The sequence below is a fragment of the Rhineura floridana genome, chromosome 4, assembly GCF_030035675.1.
Source record: "Rhineura floridana isolate rRhiFlo1 chromosome 4, rRhiFlo1.hap2, whole genome shotgun sequence".
In the NCBI taxonomy this organism is placed as follows: Eukaryota; Metazoa; Chordata; class Lepidosauria; order Squamata; family Rhineuridae; genus Rhineura; species Rhineura floridana.
The window spans coordinates 34,797,520-34,817,903 of record NC_084483.1 but is presented as its reverse complement, the minus strand read 5'-3'; the positions used below and the strand labels follow the sequence as shown (position 1 = coordinate 34,817,903).

At 41.7% G+C, this 20,384-nt stretch overlaps 1 protein-coding gene across 3 annotated transcripts in view; it reads left to right on the top strand.

Moving 5' to 3' along the window:
- Window positions 1–6,634: 6,634 nt before the first annotated feature.
- The window catches only part of HPCAL1 (hippocalcin like 1), a 119,647-nt gene continuing 105,897 nt past the window's right edge, over window positions 6,635–20,384 (top strand). The window contains exons 1-2 of one of the 3 annotated variants that reach the window (XM_061622782.1): window positions 6,844–7,399; window positions 8,855–8,927. The gene's annotated coding sequence lies outside the window, so the exon portion shown is untranslated. The other 2 variants (XM_061622783.1, XM_061622781.1) reach the window with 2 other exon arrangements.

Below are 20,384 nucleotides of genomic sequence, written 5' to 3'. Positions count from 1 at the left end.
AGATCTTTCTCAGTTCTGCTGCATAAGGTGCTTGTAACAAGAGATGCCAGGAATTGAACCTGGGCCTTTTGCAAGGAGAGCATGTATTGTATTACTCTGGTCCATTGTACTCCAAGAAGTTGTTAGTACCATTAGTCTACAATATAGTGTCAACCTGAGGGCTACACCTCAGTGGTAAAGCACATCCTTTATATGCAAAAGCTCCCAGGTTCAATCCCCTGGAAATGCTGGGGCTATAAATCTCTCACCGAGCTATAAAGCCCTCAAGTTGACATTATACTGTAGCACAAATGTCACAAATTTCTTGAACCACATCAAGTACAATGGGCCACAAGAATCCATATGGATCACTGGTAAAATACATGCTTGGAAAGTCTCCTGTCTAAAATCCAGCTGCTGCTAGTCAGTAGATGGACCAATGGTTTGACTCAGAACAAAGCACTTTTCTATGTGCAGATCAGATCTGTCCTCCTAATTATGTAATGCTAGGGACTTATTTATTTATATTATTACATTTACATCCTGCCTTGCTTCCATGGAGGTGAAGTTGATGTACATGGTTGTCCCTCTTCCCACTTTATCCTTAGAACAACTCTGTGACCTAGGGTAGGCTGAGAGGCAGTCATCATCCCAAGGTCACCTGGTGAGCTTCATGGCTAAATGTGGATTTGAACCCTGGTCTCCCAGGTCCCAGTCCAACACTCTTAACTACAACAGCACACTGGATAACAATTGTATCCTCCTTCTCTTGTTAGAAGATGTTATAGAAACACAGTAATTATATTCAATATAGTGCTATCAATTGAAAATTCAAATACATCAAATTACTGTTAGAATTTTCCATCAGAACCCTCAAATCTGCTTCCTAGGTACTTAAAGTGAGCGTGTTTGTAATAGATTAAATAATTATTTCCCTTTTAAATGCACAATTTTAGTGCTTATACCCTGAACTTGTGTATATTTAATATTTAATTAAAAATAAGTCGTTCTGAGTTCAGTTAGGCATACTCCCATATAAGCGTGCATAGGATCAGGCTGCAAACCTGAGGTCTTTCTCCGTCTAATACAGTTGTCTCCACTTTCAAAAGCATGCTTCTAATGCTTCCATTATAAAGAACCTAAACATGAAATCATGCTCCAAAACCTCCACTTGCCTTCTTGGTTCCTGATGGTATATAAACGGCTAAAAGAATTCTCCTTTTCAAGATTGGTCTTGGCATAATTCCTGTGATCAACACTTAGCTATAGCTGCTTGTGCCAAATAATCATAATATTAGTACTGAGTGCTTTTGATGATACTCAACAGATCAGATTGCTCTAATTTTAGAAAATGTCACCTCATCTCAAAAAGGATATTATAGAGTTGGAAAAGGTTCAGAAGAGGGCAACCAGAATGATCAAGGGGATGGAGCGACTCCCTTATGAGGAAAGGTTGCAGCATTTGGGGCTTTTTAGTTTAGAGAAAAGGCGGGTCAGAGGAGACATGATAGAAGTGTATAAAATTATGCATAGCACTGAGAAAGTGGATAGAGAAAAGTTCTTCTCCCTCTCTCATAATACTAGAACTCGTGGACATTCAAAGAAGCTGAATGTTGGAAGATTCAGGACAGACAAAAGGAAGTACTTCTTTACTCAGCGCATAGTTAAACTATGGAATTTGCTCCCACAAGATGCAGTAATGGCCACCAGCTTGGACGGCTTTAAAAGAAGATTAGACAAATTCATGGAGGACAGGGCTATCAATGGCTACTAGCCGTGATGGCTGTGCTGTGCCACCCTAGGCAGAGGCAGCATGCTTCTGAAAACCAGTTGCCGGAAGCCTCAGGAGGGGAGAGTGTTCTTGCACTCGGGTCCTGCTTGCGGGCTTCCCCCAGGCACCTGGTTGGCCACTGTGAGAACAGGATGCTGGACTAGATGGGCCACTGGCCTGATCCAGCAGGCTCTTCTTATGTTCTTATGTTCTTAAAATGAGGGATAGTGCAAATGTTTGGCTTCAGTACTTTGAAAGTTATTCTCTGCAATGATTCTTTAATAGACACATATGATCCACATGCTTTTGACACATATTCTTATATATCAAGAAGACACTTCTCAAGCCTAACCTACCTCACAGGGTTTTTGTGAGGATAAAATGGGGAGGGGGAGAACCATGTACACCATCTAAGCTGTTTGGGGAAAAGTTGACCCAGTTTCCTGGGAGCTTGTTCTTACCTACAACCTTTCTCCGCCTTTTCCTCACTTTTCTCTAGTGAACTCTTTGATGCTATTGGGGATGTATGTGTCCCATACTATATCAACTCTTTTGGAAGTCTTCTAGTTGTTTTATGATGTGTGGAACAAATACCTGATCAAATGTCACAATGTCAACAGTGGGGAGCAAGTGTACAATAGCAGGTCCATGAAGAAACTTCACTTCAATGGAATCAAGAGGATCATTCTGGGTGTCCTTGGCCAGAATGATCAGCAGATCAGATTTCTTTTGTAAGCACAATTTTCCACCATCAGATGGTGAAGGGGGGAAAGGATGGCTCTCTGGCTTAAGAATGTACTCATGTCACTCCGATGCATCATGATATATGGTGAGAACAGAGAAACATCTCTCTTGAGTTAGATCTTTTGCGCTTGTTTTGTCTTGGCTTCTGGCCATGGACAACTTAAGAAAGGAAGGACATTCTTCTTAACTGACTCATGATCAGTGTGTGATCAGTTATCACTTTGCAGTATCTGTCATACTGATCCTTTCCTAGACTGCACTGTTCACACTGTGCCCACCACAGATCCATCAAAAATATTTGGTGTCTAGAGCCAGTAACTCATCATAGCCGTTCATGAAAGTTTCCAAGCTCATTCATGACCTGACATAGACTCAAAGCCTGTTCCTTAAACCTTCTCTGTGCGGAAAATCCCTCTTCATGATGATAGCCACACTCTGCCTCTGTTTCTTTTGGGAGGTAGTTATCTTTAAACTTCTTCAGTAGCCTTGCTTATTCAGGCCCTGAAACCATCCATTTCCTGAAGGCTACTCAGTCACCCCGACTAAACCCTCAGAATCACTGACCACTTGTTTTGTTCATGGGTTAGGTCAACTGGGGTGGTCTAGAATCTGTTGTTGGTTTTGTGAATGACCCACAAGATGAGGCCCAGAAGTTCCATGTTAAGAATTGTATCCCAGCATTGGATGCTGGACTCTTTTGTACCATTTCCTTGTTATTGTTGCTTTTTAATAATGTTATTACCTTGTTATTTAATTTTTATAAAATGTACTATTTTTATTGATATGTATTTCTATATTTGTGTTTACTTTTGTAAGCCACCTTGAGGGCCTTTTGGCCAAAAGGCGGGATAGAAGTAAACCTTGATAACAACAATTTCCTGCCTCTATACCTCATTGGCTTCATCACCTTTGTGCTCCTTCAGTGTTCAAGAAAGCATCCTCCTGGAGTTTTTCCAGAGCCAAAGCAATCACCTGGTGAATGTACCTTGTTCTAGTGAGATATGAGGCCTTCAGGAAACAGTTGGTGGTGCCTAATGATGCAATTCCCATTTGTGTCAGAGCCAGAGCTTGGAAGTAACTAGTTACAAATAACGAATTACTTGTAATTCATTACCTTTTTGGGTAACGAGTGGGTAATTCCTTTACATTTTGATTGTAATAGAACTAAGAGTAATTTTACTACTTTTGTGGAGTAATTGTAACATTTCCAGAATTACTTTTGGGCATTACTTGGGGGGGAGCAGGGGAAGTCTTCTGCTCCTCTGATTTGTGGATGAAAATAATGTGCCTCATAATGGGCTTCTGTGCAGTGTTGCTCTTTCCTCATGCTCTGTGGATGGGTAGGAGGCGACGAGGGAGGAGGTGGAGAGTGAGACGGGGTGGAGTGGAGAAAACAATTGTTTTAAAAAATGGATAGTGGTGGTGAAGAATGGAGTGGAGGGGAAAAGGATCTGGAGGTCAAGAACATGGATAAAGGAAGAGAAGGTGGCAGCAGCAGAATGGAGATAAAGAACTGTGGAGGTGAAAGATGACAACATGTGTGTGAGAGAGAAAGAGAGAGAGAGAATATTGTGTTTGCACTTGGCACATAAAGTGGCCTCCCCCACCCTCTCTGGCTACTGTGCTGCATTTGCAGTATTTTAACTTTTTTGCATCTCAGGGGAAAATGTTTGCTTGAGTGAGTGTCCCTTAGTTGGTGGCAGGGCAGGGTCTGGGAGGTGGTTAAGTGAGAGAGATTATGCTGGCTGGCTGAGTGTGGGGGGTTGCACTTGGTTTGATGTGCAAAGATCTGAGCTGTGGCCTCTGACTCCCTCCCCACCACCCTTACCAGCGGAGAGACCACCATTGCTATCTTATGAATAAAAATAATTATTCTACTACCTCTGTATGTGTTTGTTTATTTTTAAAGTTGTTTTAGGCTACTTAGATGTGCAGCAGCCAAGGCCAGCACCTTGTAGGCGTTTTTTTAAAAAAGTAACTGAAGTGCAATTGTAGTGATTACTTTGGAGGAAAAGTAAAGAAATCAGTTACTTTCAGAGCAATTGTAATTGTAACGGTAATTACTACTTTTTGGGCCATGTAACTGTAACTGTAATTTACTACTTTTTAAAAGTAATCTTCCAAGCTCTGGTCAGAGCATTGATCCACCCGGATCCCTCCAAGTAGTCACCATATGTTTTCCACATCGCTATCTCTACGGGCAGGCCAGCCAACATTGCTATGAACTTTTCCGAGTGAACTTGGCAAGAGCATAGAGTGGTGCATCAAAGGCTATAAGTGATATAAGGATTGAGGAATTCTGTAGCCCAGTGCAGCACTTTCATTCAATGCTTGATCATGGCTGCAGTGAAATTATGTGGAACACCAACAAAGAAATCAATGGAAGACATTTAAGGACAATTTCTCATACTGATTGGTCTGCTTATTTTATTTTTGACCAAATAATCAACTGCTGCTTTTCTAAATGGTATAGTAGTATTCCTTGACCCAGAAAATGTATATTTAGACACCAACATTGTGATTCTAATTGGTTTAGAAGATGAGTTATTGATAGATACAAGTTTTTACATAAATTTTCAAGGTTGCCACCATGATGCATCTAGAGAAAGTGGTTTCTATCAAAAATGGAATGCTATGGCAATGGGTAGCATGAAGGAAAAATTTGGTACTATTGTCCAGAACGTCCACATCTATTTGCTAAGCTGCCTAAATAAACCTGAAAATAGCAAGCCTGGAAGCACTAAGGTAAAAAGTTAAAAGAAACCTGTTGCCAACCACTCCTTTGCAATATCTGAATGACCCTTTACAATATTAAGCCCCCATCTGAAAGCCACGTAATGTTTTGGTTAATACTGAGGAAGATCTGAGTGCAGATACTCAATCAAGCTTAAGAGGCTTTCAGACAGGAGCTTAACATTGTAAGATTCAGATGTCACAAGTGGCTGACAACAGGTCTTTTAAATTTATCAGATTTCCCCCAGAAAAGGCTAAATCCAGATGGGGGGGGGATGCTGGCTGACATTTTGATGACAAAATATGTATGCATGAAGAGCCCGCATCTCACAATACCCACCTGGAAGCACCCTATAAAGTCTAGAGTTCCCAGACTATCCACCACTGCCCGACTAGTCCTCAGGCTGATGTGTCTGCACCACTGATGAAAGTGGAAATGGACTGCCTTCAAGTCGATTCCGACTTATGGCGACCCTATGAATAGTTTTCATGGTAAGGGGTATTCAGAGGAGGTTTACCATTGCCTTCCTCTGAGGCTGAGAGGCAGTGACTGGCCCAAGGTCACCCAGTGAGCTTCATGGCTGTGTGGGGATTTGAACCCTGGTCTCCCAGGCCATAGTCCAACACTCTAACCACTAAGCCACACTGGCTGTCCCTGCACCACTGATAGCACTTACCAATTTCCTTTGGGTGTTTGCCCCCCCTTTTTTACACGAAGGAGAAACATGGGGGAGAAAAGAGGGGGGGAGGGGAAGACGAAGATGCCTATCAGGGAGAGGATCTCAAACTCTTTCAGTCCTTATCCACTAGATGTAGGATCGTTTGCCGCTAAACTTCCAGAACCTGGTGCCCTCCAGATGTTGTTGACTTGCAGCTCCCATCATCCCTGACATTTGGCTATACTGGTGGAAGTTGGAGTTTAAGCACATCTGGGGCGGCGGCGAAAGGCAGGTTACCCCATCCTCGATGTAACACAATTTAAAGTGAGTTTCATGTTGCAGGTTAGCGTGGATCCCGGGTTTAAAAAGTTGACGGCTAGTGCACTACAGAGTCGGTTTTTTAAAACAATGCCAGGGAAAATGCTAACTTGCAGGCACCGTCAAACAAAACAAGACATATCTTAATAAAAAAAAAAAGCAGGATTAATAGCATTAGTTATGGAGCAATCGTAGGTAGTGTAGTTGGGACACACACTCCCGGCTCAGAGGCAATGCTGCTGCCTGCAGATTCAGACTGGAAGCGGCCGAGCAGAAGATCTATTCAAAGGGGTGTGTGAGCAGAGCCCCTATTCTCTCGCCTGCCCGGACGCTTTCCGCTAGGGCTCTGCTCACACGCTCACAACAGACAAACTCTCCTTCCCCAGCCAGCCGAGCAAAGACAGCGCGTCACTTTGTTTTCTTGGGACTTCCTTGTAACTTCCTCCCTGCCCTACGCTAAGCAGCGTGGTATGTGTGGGGTGTGGAGGACGATACCAAGTGCGGCCCAGCAGCGGGAGGCGCCAAGTCCCTCCAAGCCAAACCCGGTCGCTTGAGGGAGGAAGGCACACTTCCCCGTCCTGCAGGCAGCCCACCCGCCGTCGTCCCCGCCGGAGAATGCGAGGAGGACCGGTGAGGAAAAGGCTAGGGAGAGCGGCTGCGCGGGACTTTAGAGCCGCTTGCCACCCTTGCCTAAACAGCCACCCTTTCTGTGGCGCGCATGGGCTGCTCTCTAATCCAATATGCGCTCGCAGAGGGCTGAGTAGCTTCTTTTTCCTACGGGCATGCACCACTGCGGAGGCTGCGAGTGGTTCCTGAGGGCTTGCGGGTGGTCGTGACGCGCGTTATGGGGAAGTGAGCCCTTCCTAGGCGTCTGAGAAGACACTGCGCTGGCCGGCGGGAAACTTCTCTCTTTTCCTCCCTCTTTCTTTCTTTCTCTGCTTCCTCCTCCCCCCCTCCCCTCCCTTTGCTCGTGTGACTCCGCAGCTCGTTGCCTTTTGGGCCGTTTCATACTCGCCTTCGCTTTGCTCCCGTCCTCGCCAACGTCGAAGCGGAGCTGCCACGGGGAGGGAACCGAAGCAAGCAAGCCAAAGGCGGAGTTGCGTGTCGCCAGCAACTCAGCCTTTCCGCTCCGTCTCGAGTCCTGCAAACGCGGCAGGTCCAGAGCTGGGAAGAAGAGCGCGCAGCCCGGAGTCTGGTAAGGGAGCTGGGGTGCACGCACAGCTGGTGGCGGCGGGCTAGTGGGGCTTGTCTTCTCACACCTTGGTGCTTTCTGGAGCGAGAGCCACAGGCTTGCCCTCAAGTGAGTGACTGAATTGACTGGTGTCCTTTTCGAATGTAGCGGGAACTGGCCAGGGACTAGCCAGGATTTTGCGACGGTGTCATGGGGCTCGAACATAGGTATTGGGGTTTGCAAATTATTCTCTCCCCCCGAAGCTCCAGACACATGCGATGAGGCGGACTTGACGGCTGTGTAGCGAGGTGTGTCGTGTTCTCACGAGCCTCAGACCCATCCTAAATTAACGTGACTACTTTGGAGAAAGAAGAGCCTCCACACTGCTCAGACTGCCTTTCAGGATTCTTGCTAGCAGCTTTAAAAACAACCAGCCACACTACTCGTTTGTGCCTGATTTCCATTCATTTTGCAACAGTGCTGTGGTGTGTTAGTTTTTGGCTGGTACTTGGTAATTTGTGGTTGTTTACGCAAACTAACTTCCTCCAATGCCAGAGATACTTGTCTTGCCAGGGACCAACACCTTTTCTAACTTCTACAGCAGGGATGGGGAAAACCTGTGACCTTTAAGACGTTGTTGCACTACAACTCCCATCATTCCTGACTATTGGCTATCTTGGCTGGGGCTGATGAGAGTTGGAGTCCAGTCCAGCAACATCTGGAGGACCATAGATTCCCCATCTTTTTTGTACAGAGTAGAATACTTGAACCCACTTTGCTCCCCCTTCCCATGCTGAATAAAAGGTGACAGTTCTTTGCTTTGGATGGTAGGAAGTAGAAGTGTTTGGTGGTGTGTGTTTTTTCTGTGAGTATGGAAGCAACAAAAGAATACTTGGATTAAAGTTATTCAGGACCCACAACACTTGTGTTAAAGGTAGTTAATATTTGATTGGCCAAATGTACAAATGCATAAATATTAAGCTGCTACTAACTTTAAAAACAAAGATTTCTAGCTGCTGTTCTCCATATTGGTTTTTCAAAATCTCTAATCCTTGTCTTAAATATTTGTGTTTCTCTTAAAACAGAGGATCTGACTTTTCTAAATGTATATCAGTAAGAAAGAAACAATCTTTTTTAAAAATCTAGGATTTGTGATTTTAATGGGTCCCTTACAAGAAACTGTTTCTTGTGGGAATTGGCTAGATAGCTTATTGAGTCATATTTGAGTTTCTGAAAGGGTTTGTGATATTTGGAGTTTCTCAGGAAATAACATGTAAATTTTTTTTTAATTTTTCACTTGTCCTTTTGAAATGATTTTCCATACAAACAAATTTAACTACAGAATAAGCAACAAAATGTAACCTGTCAGCATCTGAAATAACATACTCTGCTCCTCTTAGTTCACATTACAGCTAGATGACTTTGCATCTCTCTCTCTTGAGGTTATACTTCTAGCCTAAACCCATTTATTACTTGCAGGTGGTATTAATTTCAGTGGAACCTATTTGCCCATAACTGTGCTTAGGATCACAACCATCAAGACTGATTCAACGTATGTTTATTTACTTATTTTTAAAATCTATACCACTTTTTATTTACTGAGGAAAATACCAAAGCAGTTCATGCCATAAAAACAAAACAGTGCAAATGAAAATCCAACACATCAGTAATTGAGTAATTTTACTTAATAGTAGTCCTGCTGAAGTCAGTGGAACTTTCTCCCAAATACGTATGTATAGCATTGTCGCCTTAAGATCATGAAATCTTAGCAAAACACTCTGCAATTTGTTATGTGAGGCAGTGTAAACGCTTCTTGCAATGAAAAGACTGGGGAAATGACTACTTCAGTCCCTACATTAGCAACACATTCTTCAGGTTAAGGAGCCATCTTGAGCTCAAGCCTTCCAGTATTTAAAATTAAGCTATAGTAAAGAATGCAGGGAATCTTCTGTAAACCATTATTGTGATAACGCTTGCCTTGATGGGTTCTTGCCAATGTCACTCCAGTGCTTCCTGCTGTCATTAAAAAGAAAAGCTGTGACAATAATCTGCTATGATTTTGAAGTGCCCCGTTTATTGGTCTTTTAGGACTGCGTTCCTCAGTGAATGTTGGCTTGTATGACTGACCTATGCCTGTTACCTTTATATGTGGTTTTGTAGACTCCAGACTATCTCCAGACTACTCAAGCAAGTGTAGCTCAGTGGCAGAGCATCTGCCTTGTCTGCGGAAGATCCCAAGTTCATTCCCCAGCATCTCCAGATAGGGCTGGGAGAAACTCCTGCCTGAAACCCTGGAGAGCCTCTACTGCCAGTCAATGTAGACAGTACTGAGCTAGATGGACCAATGGTCTGTCTCAGAACATGGTAGCTTCCTATGTTCCAATCAAAAAAGGAGTGAACAGCCTCCTTCTGTTGTGGAAACCCAAACTAGGCTTGCCCCACCTGCTCCTCTGTTATCCAGATGCTCCACTTTATGGTCCCTATTCTTCATAAATTCACTGATCTCTGCCCAGTTCCAGGCTTGATGGGCCAATGTAAATTGTAAAGCCCTCTGGGATGGGCTCCTGTGAGTTTTGCATCATTGGCACTAAACAATTTTTTTGGTGGAAGAAACATGAAGAACAAATGAAGAGAGCCCTGATCTGAAACCTTCTCAGTTTTAGCGTGTTGATAATTTGATATGCCAAATTATTGCATTGCACTTAGCTTTGGAGATGATTATGTTCTCTGACTTGAGCAAATTTAAGAATGACTGAATCCTGTTCTTTCAAGGGATACATGATTCATTGGAAAGAGGGAGTGTTCTAGAGAAGCAGAATTGAGCAGTAACAAAGAAATTAGGTTCTCATTAAGGCAGAAATGCTAGTAGAAATATTGGACTCTTATTAATGTGATGCTGATGAACTTTTCCAATAGTTTAAAAAATTGTTTTGCACTCTGCAAAAAAAAGGCAACCCTTAGAGCTTAATGTGACAGAAGATCTCAAACATTACTTATGGATTTGTAATTTGCTTGTTTGAATAAGATAATTAATTTAAGCAAAGTTTTGGTCAGTTAAAGGAGAAAATGTTATGGTGTCTGTACTTTCAACAAGGGAAATACTTGCTGTCTATAGTCAACAAATTTGGAAAATACCAATTTTGGGAGAGAATCAGTAGTTACCCTGCCCCCCTTTAACTAAATTATGTTGCAATTTTATAGATTTAAAGTGCTTTGAGAAACTCTTCCTAACAAGTGCAAGCCTATGCATGTCCAGTCAGGAGTAAGGGCCATTCAGTTCAATGAGACTTACTCCCATGTATATGTGTTTAGTATTGTAGCCTCACAGAGCAATCCTAAGCATGTCTACTCAGAAACGTCGTATTAAAATCAGGGCTTACTCCCAGAGTGTGTTTTATATCCCTTGATCATCCTTAATTTTGGAAAGGCTATAAATGAAAAGTCCTACATTCAGCTCTATTCACTTGCTCATGCTGAAGCCAATTGGGTTTATGGCATATAACTGAATACAGAATTCCATCAAAAACTCTAGTTTGTAGAACATATTTATGCCTTAAAGAAAAATGAATCTGAATGTTCTGAGAAGTTGTGGCTTTTTCTGTGTGATGCATTATGGGCATCAATTGGCCGCAATTGCAATTGGTTTTTCAGTTAATGGGCTAGAAAAGATCAGTGTTTTTATTTTTATATGGTAAGCTTTTTAGTTTCTGATACTTGATAATACTTTATCTTGAATCAGAAAATATATACCGTTTCAGGGCATATGAAGCAATGAGAAAGGAGGGAGCTTAACTGGCAGTGGAGTTAATTTCTGTTGGCAAGAAGTGATTTATCTTACTCAGGTTGACTGTATTAGTAAGGTAATGTTGGCTACCCCTGGTGGCTGAGCTCTAAATTCTTTACCAATGCAAAAAGGCTTCTGCATGCAGAAACCTGGCAGTTAAACTTTAATTAGCATTATATGTTTTAAATGAATGATTGAATTCTTCAGTGTTCCGGCTTTCTGAAATTGAGCAAATACGTAAGATGACAAATGATCTTAACTCCAACAGCTTATTGCTAATTACAAATTTGTGCTACCTTGTCAATTTTACATATGCTTGCTTGTTTGATGTAGTCTAATATTTTCCTCCAGTTGTCATCCTCCATTTGACAGAGTAAAAGTGAAAGAAAAATTGTGAAAGAAAATGAATTGGATGAAATGCTTTCCTTCCCTCATCCCTGGCATAAAGAAAATAGCAAACTCTGAATAAATAAATAAATGAATAAATTGAGGTGTTGAGGGGAAATGACTGATCTAATTTGAAGTGTTGTGCATTGTTACATGTGGGCCACGGAACCTGTAGGTTCAGACATCTACTCATTTTAACTGAATGTTTTTCTTTGTGATCTCTTAATTCATTAGTGCTGCAGCATTCATGTTTGAAAGCTAAGTAGCTTTTTTGTAGGCAAAATACGTTAATTCCTCTAGAGTGCACTATCTAGGGCAAGTAGTTCCAACTAAAATGTTATATATAACTCATAATTAGAATGCTGAGGCTTATTCGTTTTATGGGAGACCAAACTGTCAACCACAACGTATGATCTGTGACTCTCTTGTATGTCAGAAATAGGCACCTTCATGCTCAGTCCATTCATCCTCCACAGAAGGGAACCTATGGCCCTCCAGATGTTCTTAGACTTCATCTTCCATCATCCTTGGCTATTGGCCGTGCTGGCTGGGGCTGATGGGAGTGGAGTCCAGCAACATATGGAGGGCCACAGGTTCCCCATCCCTGCTCTACGGGGAATAATTAATTGATTCACTAATAGGCAAAAAACCTTGTGGTTTAAGAATGTACCTATAGCCCACAGATATTTCTACCAAACTTTAAAAACCAGGGAAATTGGGCAGCTATAGTGAATGCACCAGGGGAGCAGGAGACCTGAACTCCTCTCTGAGATATTGTACTGCCCTACAAAGTTGTCAAAATGCAAACACAATTTGGGTTGGTCTTTCACAGTCCAGTCCACTTGCTGTGTAGCTTGGAAGAATTTGGTAACATGTGTCTCTGAGCATATGGTAAGTGGTGGCAACACCTGCCATCTCCAAAGATGGAGAATTATATTTATGTATGTTTGTTGGTGTTTTTCTTACTTTGCTTCTTTCCTGTGTTACTAATGTTTCTACAGAGAATCTAGAACATTTTATTTCCCTCATTATTCATCCTAGAAATCTGTGTCAAATTTATTTTTATTAATTTCAAAGCCTTTTTATTGGTCAGTGTCATATGATGGTGAAGATAGCCTTTTCTGTTTCAAACTGGAGGTTATGTTCTATTTCTATTTTGGGTGCATTAACAGTTGGACCTGAAACTGCAGTTTAATGTAAAATCAGACTGATTACAATATGCTGCTACTTCAGCAATGACTCTAGTTGTTGGAAAAAAGAGGATGCATGTTTTTAGCCTGCTATGTTTAAACCACTTTATTTATGGCAAGGTGTTCATGATCAATTAAAAACATTGAGCACACCTAGAATTTTGCTAGAATATATTTCACCTCCCACTGTTTTATCTTGTGCAAATTGAGACACTTCTGAGGTCCACTGGAGACTATTTTGCAGACGTCAGTGCCATTATTCCACAATTATGTTTGGAATTTTTTTAGTATAAATTTTGCAAAGTGTTGCTGTACTTCACATATTCATAGAAACAAAAGCAAAAGAAAATGATTTCCTGTAGGAAACGTCACTAAAATTGCAAAGTAAATCAGACATATTTAAAGTGACCATCTGAACTATATCAACTGTCTTAATAATGTTGCTTCCTCCATGCTAAAACAAGATCAGCACAGGACATATCTTCTTTCTATTCTTTGGGCTGATTACAGGTGTTGCCACCACTCACCATATGCTCAGAGGCACATGTTACCAAATTCTTCCAAGCTACACAGCAAGTGGATTGGACTGTGAAAGACCAACCCAAATTGTGTTTGCATTTTGACCAATTTGTAGGGCAATACGATATCTCAGAGAGAAGTTCAGGTCTCCTGCTCCCCTGGTGCATTCACTATAGCTGCCCAATTTCCCTGGTTTTTAAAGTTTGGTAGAAATATCTGTGGGCTATAGGTACATTCTTAAACTGCCAGGTTTTTTGCTATTAGTGAATTTCCCTGCTTTTTAATCCGGGAGGTAAGAAATGGGATCCTGTGCAAGTTTGCTGAGAATGGATTGATCATTTGCATGCTTATTGAGTTAAGTGGGATTTACACACACACACACACACACACACACACACACACACACACACAGAGCAATCATGCTTAGGATAGGTGAAACTGACCACAGGGGATGGGGAAGGGAGGAGGGGGAGGAGGGAGGGGTGGAAAGGCAGAGGGGAGGACTGGGATGGGAGCAGGCAGGAGGGGCAGGGGAGAAGAAGGACAGATGTGGTCGTTTGCATGTTTATTGAGTTCAGTGGGATTTACTCCCGTACAATCATGCTTAGGATAGGTAAAACTGACTGGGGGGGAGGGGGGGAGGGCTGGAGTGGGCAGGGAAGGCGGAAGAAGGAAGAGGGGAGGAGAAAGGGAGAGGAAAGGGGAAGGAGGGGAAAGGCAGGTCTGATCATTTGTATGATTATTGAGTTGAATCGGATATACTCCTATGCAATCATGATTAGGATAGGTAAAACTGACCAGGCTGGGCCTGCCAACCAAGACGTCTTCTGTATCTTTCACAGTTGGGCAGGGGGAAGGGACAATTCTACCTTGTGGTTTTTCCCATTACGATGTTGCAAGAACACCAGCACTTGGCTGACTTTCTCTTCTCCTAAAGATACAGGATCAGTCTCAGGCCCTGAACCTGGCAACCCTACCTCCCACCCAAATTTAAAACAAAGCTGTCCCTGGCCACATCCACACCAGGCCTCTATTACACTTTGGACAATCATTATTTATTTATCTATTTATTTAGTGTATTTATATACCACCCCATAGCCGAAGCTCTCTGGGCAGTTTACAATAACTAAAAACATTAAAAACAAATACACAAATTTAAAAACACAACTTTTAAAAATAATTTAAAAGAATTTATCATGGCTTCTCTCAAAGCATGGCTCAAAGCCAATCATGGCTTCTCTCAGAGAATCCTGGGAAGTGTAGTTAGTGAAGGGTGCTGAGAGTTGCTAGGAGATGCCCTGTTCCCCTCATAGACCTTCAGTCAGAGTGGCTGACTGTTAACCATTCTCTCATTGGAATAGGAGTCTCTTCTCAGCACCCTTTGGAAACTACACTTTCCAGGATTCTTTGAGGGAAGCCATGACTGTCTCGCATGAAATCAAAGTCTGGTGTGGGTGTGGCCCTCTAATTAGCCAAGCCCAGCAGCTGTGAGGCTTTTAGAACACTGACAGTTGGTCCTTACTGAGCATTATAATAGGCTTCCAGCCAAAATTTCTTAAATTAATTAAAAATCAACCAGGCATTTTTTAAACTTTTAAACTGCAGTAGATGAAGGTCAGAGTATGGGGCAAAGTCTGTATTAGGATTACAGGTACTCTGTGAACATGGCTGATTTTTAATGAATTTCAACAGATTATGAGAACTCGCAGAAAAAAGTCCAAAAGGGCTCTGAGTTTTTTTCTCTCTTTTTAGACTTTGAACTCTCGATTCTCTCTGACTGTTTTGTGTATCGCCATGAAAATTGACAGGGTTGTTAAGCAAGCGTTTCTGAGTTCAGAACTATAAGTTTTGTAAGGTTTTGTTTTGAAATGAGCTTATGGGAAGCCTCAGAATGGCATGGGGAATATTTTCCATTTAACATTGCGGAATGTGAAAAATCCCCGCTGACTGTAGTATACAGCCACTCTCGTGGCTGTATAATTCCAGTTAATGCCTATTAGCCAACATGGCTTATAAATCTTATAAACAGAAGTGTTTTGAGCAAGACTAAGGAGAAATTGACTAGTTTGGTTATAGACAGTAAAAGCTACATGAAATATTGCCATTAGCTCACTTGTGCCATTCCCCAAATGAACTAAACATCATTTAACTATTCCAGTCATTCTTATTTTTTGTGGATTTTGAAGAGTTGGTTGGTTTTCTTCCTCTTGCAAGCTGAGGAAGCTGTAGAAGAGAATGGACTGAATGATCTGATAGAATCAGCTATGTTAGAGAAGAATGCACAAGGCAAGGTATTTGAAGCCGTCATTAGCCTACTGGCAGTCAGAGTAAATAAGATACTTAACGATAACTGTTTTGCATTTGAAACTTCCTTATAAAGTAATCATACTAAGGAAAATACTTTCCCCCCATGATACAACTTTAAATGTCTATCACAGTATCAGAGGCCACGGTCAATGGCCAACAAACTCTCCAATTATAGAACCATTCTTGGTGACTTCTAAACACACAAGAATGTGAGTAAATAAATTTCATGCATGCATGCCTGAGGTTAATTACCACTGACCACTTAGTTAATTAAAAGAAAATATTTCCCACTTTTCTAACTGGAGATCATTCAAAGTGACTTTAGTTAGAATTATGAACAAATTGGTTTCTGGAGATCCAGCAGGCATTAGGAGAATTGTAGGGATTCTATGCTGCTGAGTGGCTTTCCAGATCCCTGTAACTGTGACCCCTTTTCTGTGTTGTGTTGAAAATAATACATGAATAACTCAAAGGGCAAATATATGCAAGCAGCACACTTGCAGGTACTGGAATTCTAAATACCCAGTGCCAGATTAAAAAAAACACACTGAAATATTGCATTATTTCAGAAAACCAGAATACAAATGAAAATATACTTGCACACACACATACAGACACAAACCTGCAGTTTTACACTGCCCTAATTTAAATGTCGAATGCTTAAAAAGAAGGCAGACAAATACACAAGTTTACAACATACTTCCTTGGCTTGTGATTTAAAGTGCAGAGGTTTGCCTTTCCTTCTCATATCTCAGCTCATGATTTAAAGAGCAAAGATTTGCTTTTGCTTCTTAGACTTAAGAGTTTGGGGTGTGCATTCAGCTGGTGGCTGTGAAAAAACAACAATGTTGGCTAAAGCAGGAGCTGTGCATGCTTCTTGTTTAAGACAGTCTATAAAGAGATTAAAGGGACTTCTTTAATCAGTGTGGTCTTGGATCCCAAGTGAAGTATATCCAACCGCAAAGGTTTGTTTGAAAGGCTATATCATACTCAGGGAAATTAATTAGGGAGCTAAGTAGAAGATGGTGTTGTCGCCACCTGTATGGGAAGAAAGGTGTACCATTTTGTTTCAAAAGAGGGGAAACATTTCACTGTGGGTTTTAAGTAATTTCACAAACAGGATAAATATTCCTAAGTAGTATAAGTGTATACCACAATTGTTTGATGATATAAAAATCAATATTAAAGGCAAAGAAGTTGTGTGCCAAGTGCAGCATCTTAAGTTGCCAAAGTAACATACTATAGTGTACTTTTGAGGTTAAAGGGGGTAGAGACAATAAACCGAAAAAGGTTTGGGGAGAGGCACTTTCAAAAGGTCATATACTTCCTACAGAACATCACAGGCTGGATTAGCCTGAAATTTCACGATCTTCTGTGTAAATATACAGCAAGCAGGCCAAAACATGAATTGCATTTGTCTTCCAAAGTGGCAGTAGGCTTGCTTAATCCAGTGCAATGCAATATAGGTATATATCTATATCCATGTAAAGACTTCCCAGAGTGGCTGATAGGAGTATAAAATGGTTAGGATACAACATCTGAAATTTTGTGCAAGATCCCTTTTTGCTAGTAAAGTTGGAAAAGAAGACACTCATTTAACTAATGATCAAAATGCACAACAGACACCCAAGTAATAATTTCCAGCACTACAGCAGTGAACAAATGAAGCCACACGGAGCACAGAGTGCCTCTGATAAGGGGAGGCAACCTCTTCAGTGGCAACCCAAAAAACCTAGACTTCAAGGTTGCAAACTATATTTTCTAATATTTCTGTGTATCACTGCAACCGTGCATTCTAGTTAGACCATTTCTGCTTAATCCATAAATATGTTTTGTTTGGTTCAGAACATAGAAACAAGGCTTTTTCTCATTATTTTCAAAAAAGAAGCCTTTGACTAAATAAGCCAAGTGATTTCCACGCTTCCTATTCTTTGTTTGCTACAGTCCACTTCATGCATCTTCCAGCGCGATTGTTTGGGGGCTGAAAAATATTTGCATTCTGTAGGTTGCAGGGATATTTAGTTAAATTGTTAAAGCAATTAGACGTGGGGGGGGGCTTTAAGCTTTGATAACATGTCAGTGTTGGTTGGAAAACTCAGTAAGCAGCTGTGACATACTGTCTAGGAGTGTAAGGGTTGGCTCACATATTACTTGGCCTCTTCAGCAGTTATACTAGGGGTGCAATTGGGTATGTGCCTTAGGCTTCTGTAATCATTTTATTGCACCAAATATTGTGAGCAGAAGGGAGTGAGATCATTTTCACATATTACTCAGAGCTTTGGCGCCATGTGTTTAGCTCCGCCCGCATGGTCACGCAGCTGCCCCCTGACCCTCACATATTGAGGGATAGTTCTGAAACTGAGAGCCTCTTCTATCCATGTAGGGTGCCCATGTGATTTAGAACCCTGATCCAGGATTCAAAATCTCTCCTTGATTTAAAAGGGCTCCCTGCTTCAGAAGTTATCTTTCAGCACTGAAGGGCCGGGAGGAGCTGGCCAATCTCAGGGACAGAACTAAATGTACAGTCTTGTTTCCCCTTTGAATCCACGTTTCCCCTTTACCCATGTAAAACATGAAGAGGGCTCTTACACATCAGAATAAGTCTTCAGAAAAAACTGAGTCTCCCTTAACTTGGGTAGGCTGCAGGATGGGAACTGTGTGCCACGAAAAAGGGAAAACTTATGCGGAGGGGCAGGAGAGAGAGAATCTTTATGAATCTTTAAGGTATACAGGGCCAGCTCTACCACTAGTCAGAGTGAGGCAGCTGCCTCAGATGGCAGATGCTGAGAGGAGCGGGGGGAAAGGGTTGGAGGCCTGGCCAGCATTCTTTCAGCTGCATCCCCAAGTCTGATGCCCTCAGATGTGGTAAAGGACATAGTCCCATCACCAGTGTTGAAATAAGATTCAACTGCCAGTCTGGTCAGATTCCACACATGGAATAGGAGTAGGGGTGGGTTGCAATTTTGCCCTTTGCCTTAGGAAGCCGAATGTCTGGGGCCTGCCCTGATTATATATAGCAGCATCCAGTATTCCCAGGTGGTCTCCCATCCAAGTACTAACCAGGGCTAGACCCTGCTTAGCTTACAAGATCGGGCATGTTCAGGGCAGTATGGCCGTAGGCATATATAGCTCATATTAGAGTACAGAATACTTCAGTTTTAATCTCGGCAGTGGCGGTTCTGCATTTGTATCAGATTCTTTCTTCCCCCTATGTAAACATGACAGAACATAGGACCACAGGAGGTTCTTGCAGTTTTGATGCACTGCTTCAGTGCTAAATCTGAACTATGGGAAGCAATGTCTAGAAAAAGGAAGTAGTATATGGGGCAATATGTTGCACAAAATTCTTCCTTATGGGGTGTGACAGCCACACTGTCCTGGCAGTTCTTCCAGGCTTCTGTATAGATTAGAAATGGCAGTTTCTGTGTGTGAGATGCATCATATCTGCATGTCAAGTCTTGCTGAACCCTCTGCAGATGAGCTGTAGTGTGTATACCCCTTGCTTCTGTTAAACAAAAATTGTTTGTTGTGAGCAATCTCAACATATTTACATTCTCGCACTAGGCAGCTAGAGTTCTGTCAAAGTGACAGATACTATTTTTCTTTTTGTCAAAAGATCATGGAATGACCAGGATAAGGAAATGCTTTTTGCCGATGCCATAGATTTTTGGCATGTGTGTTGTGTAAACTCCATTTAGAATTGTTTGTGGGGAAGGGGTGGGGTGGTGGTGAGGAGAGCATCTTCTTGAGCCAGAAATCAGATGTGTGTGGGTGGAAAGCAAAGAAAGCCTGCCTTTCCATGGTTTTTTTATTTCATGGTTTTGGTCTGAACATCCTGCTTTACTCTAGTTTTCTTTTTCAGTTTTGCAAAAGTGTGTGAAATAGAATTCCTCTGATTACTTTTGAGGTCCTACGTGCATGTGAACTCGGGTTAATTTCCAGCTGCTATAATATCTGCAATCAGTCTTAATTTTGCTCTGCTGCCTGTATTTTACTTTCTTGTTCATTTAAGTAACTTCTCTGTAATTAACAGTGTTTTCTTAGAAGTGGCTTCTGCATGTTGTTGTTGGCCTTAAATTTTATATTGATCCATAAAAGAGCAGCAGTTCCAGTTTCTCTGTTTCCTCTTTGGAGGGTCCAGCTCAACACCTTGTGTACAAGTGAGAAAAAACTCATCTCACTCTCTTGTTCACCTTATCCACTCTGGCCTTCTTCTGTAGTTACATTGTGGCAGCCCATCCCAAACACATAATCATGGCCAAATCTGTCTAGTCTGCCCAAAGCCTTCATTGTTGAAGCTTTCCACACCTCCTGGTGCATAAATATATTGTAGGATATAGAATGAATTGGAATGTGAGAGTTGATTACTATACAAATTTGTGGAAGTTGCAGTATGTTAGCAGTTTCTTGAGTATTGTCTCCATTTTGGTTAATGACTGTGCCGAAGTATTGATAATCCTTGAAAAGTTCAATGTCCTTGTTGTCAACTTTAAAGTTACAAAAAAATTCTGTTGTCGTTACTTTAGTCTTCTTGACGTTCAGCTATAGTCCTGCTTTTGTGCTTTCCTCTTTAACTTTCATCAGCATTCGTTTCAAATCATTATTGGTTTCTGCTAAGAGTATGGTATCATCTGCATATCTTAAATCATTGATATTTCTCCCTCCAATATTCACACCTCCTTCATCTTGGTCCAATCCCTCTTTCCGTATGATATGTTCTGCATATACATGAAACAAATAGGGTGATAAAATACACCCCTGTCACACCCTTTCCGATTGGGAACCAGTTGACTTCTCCATATTCTGTCCTTACAGTAGCCTC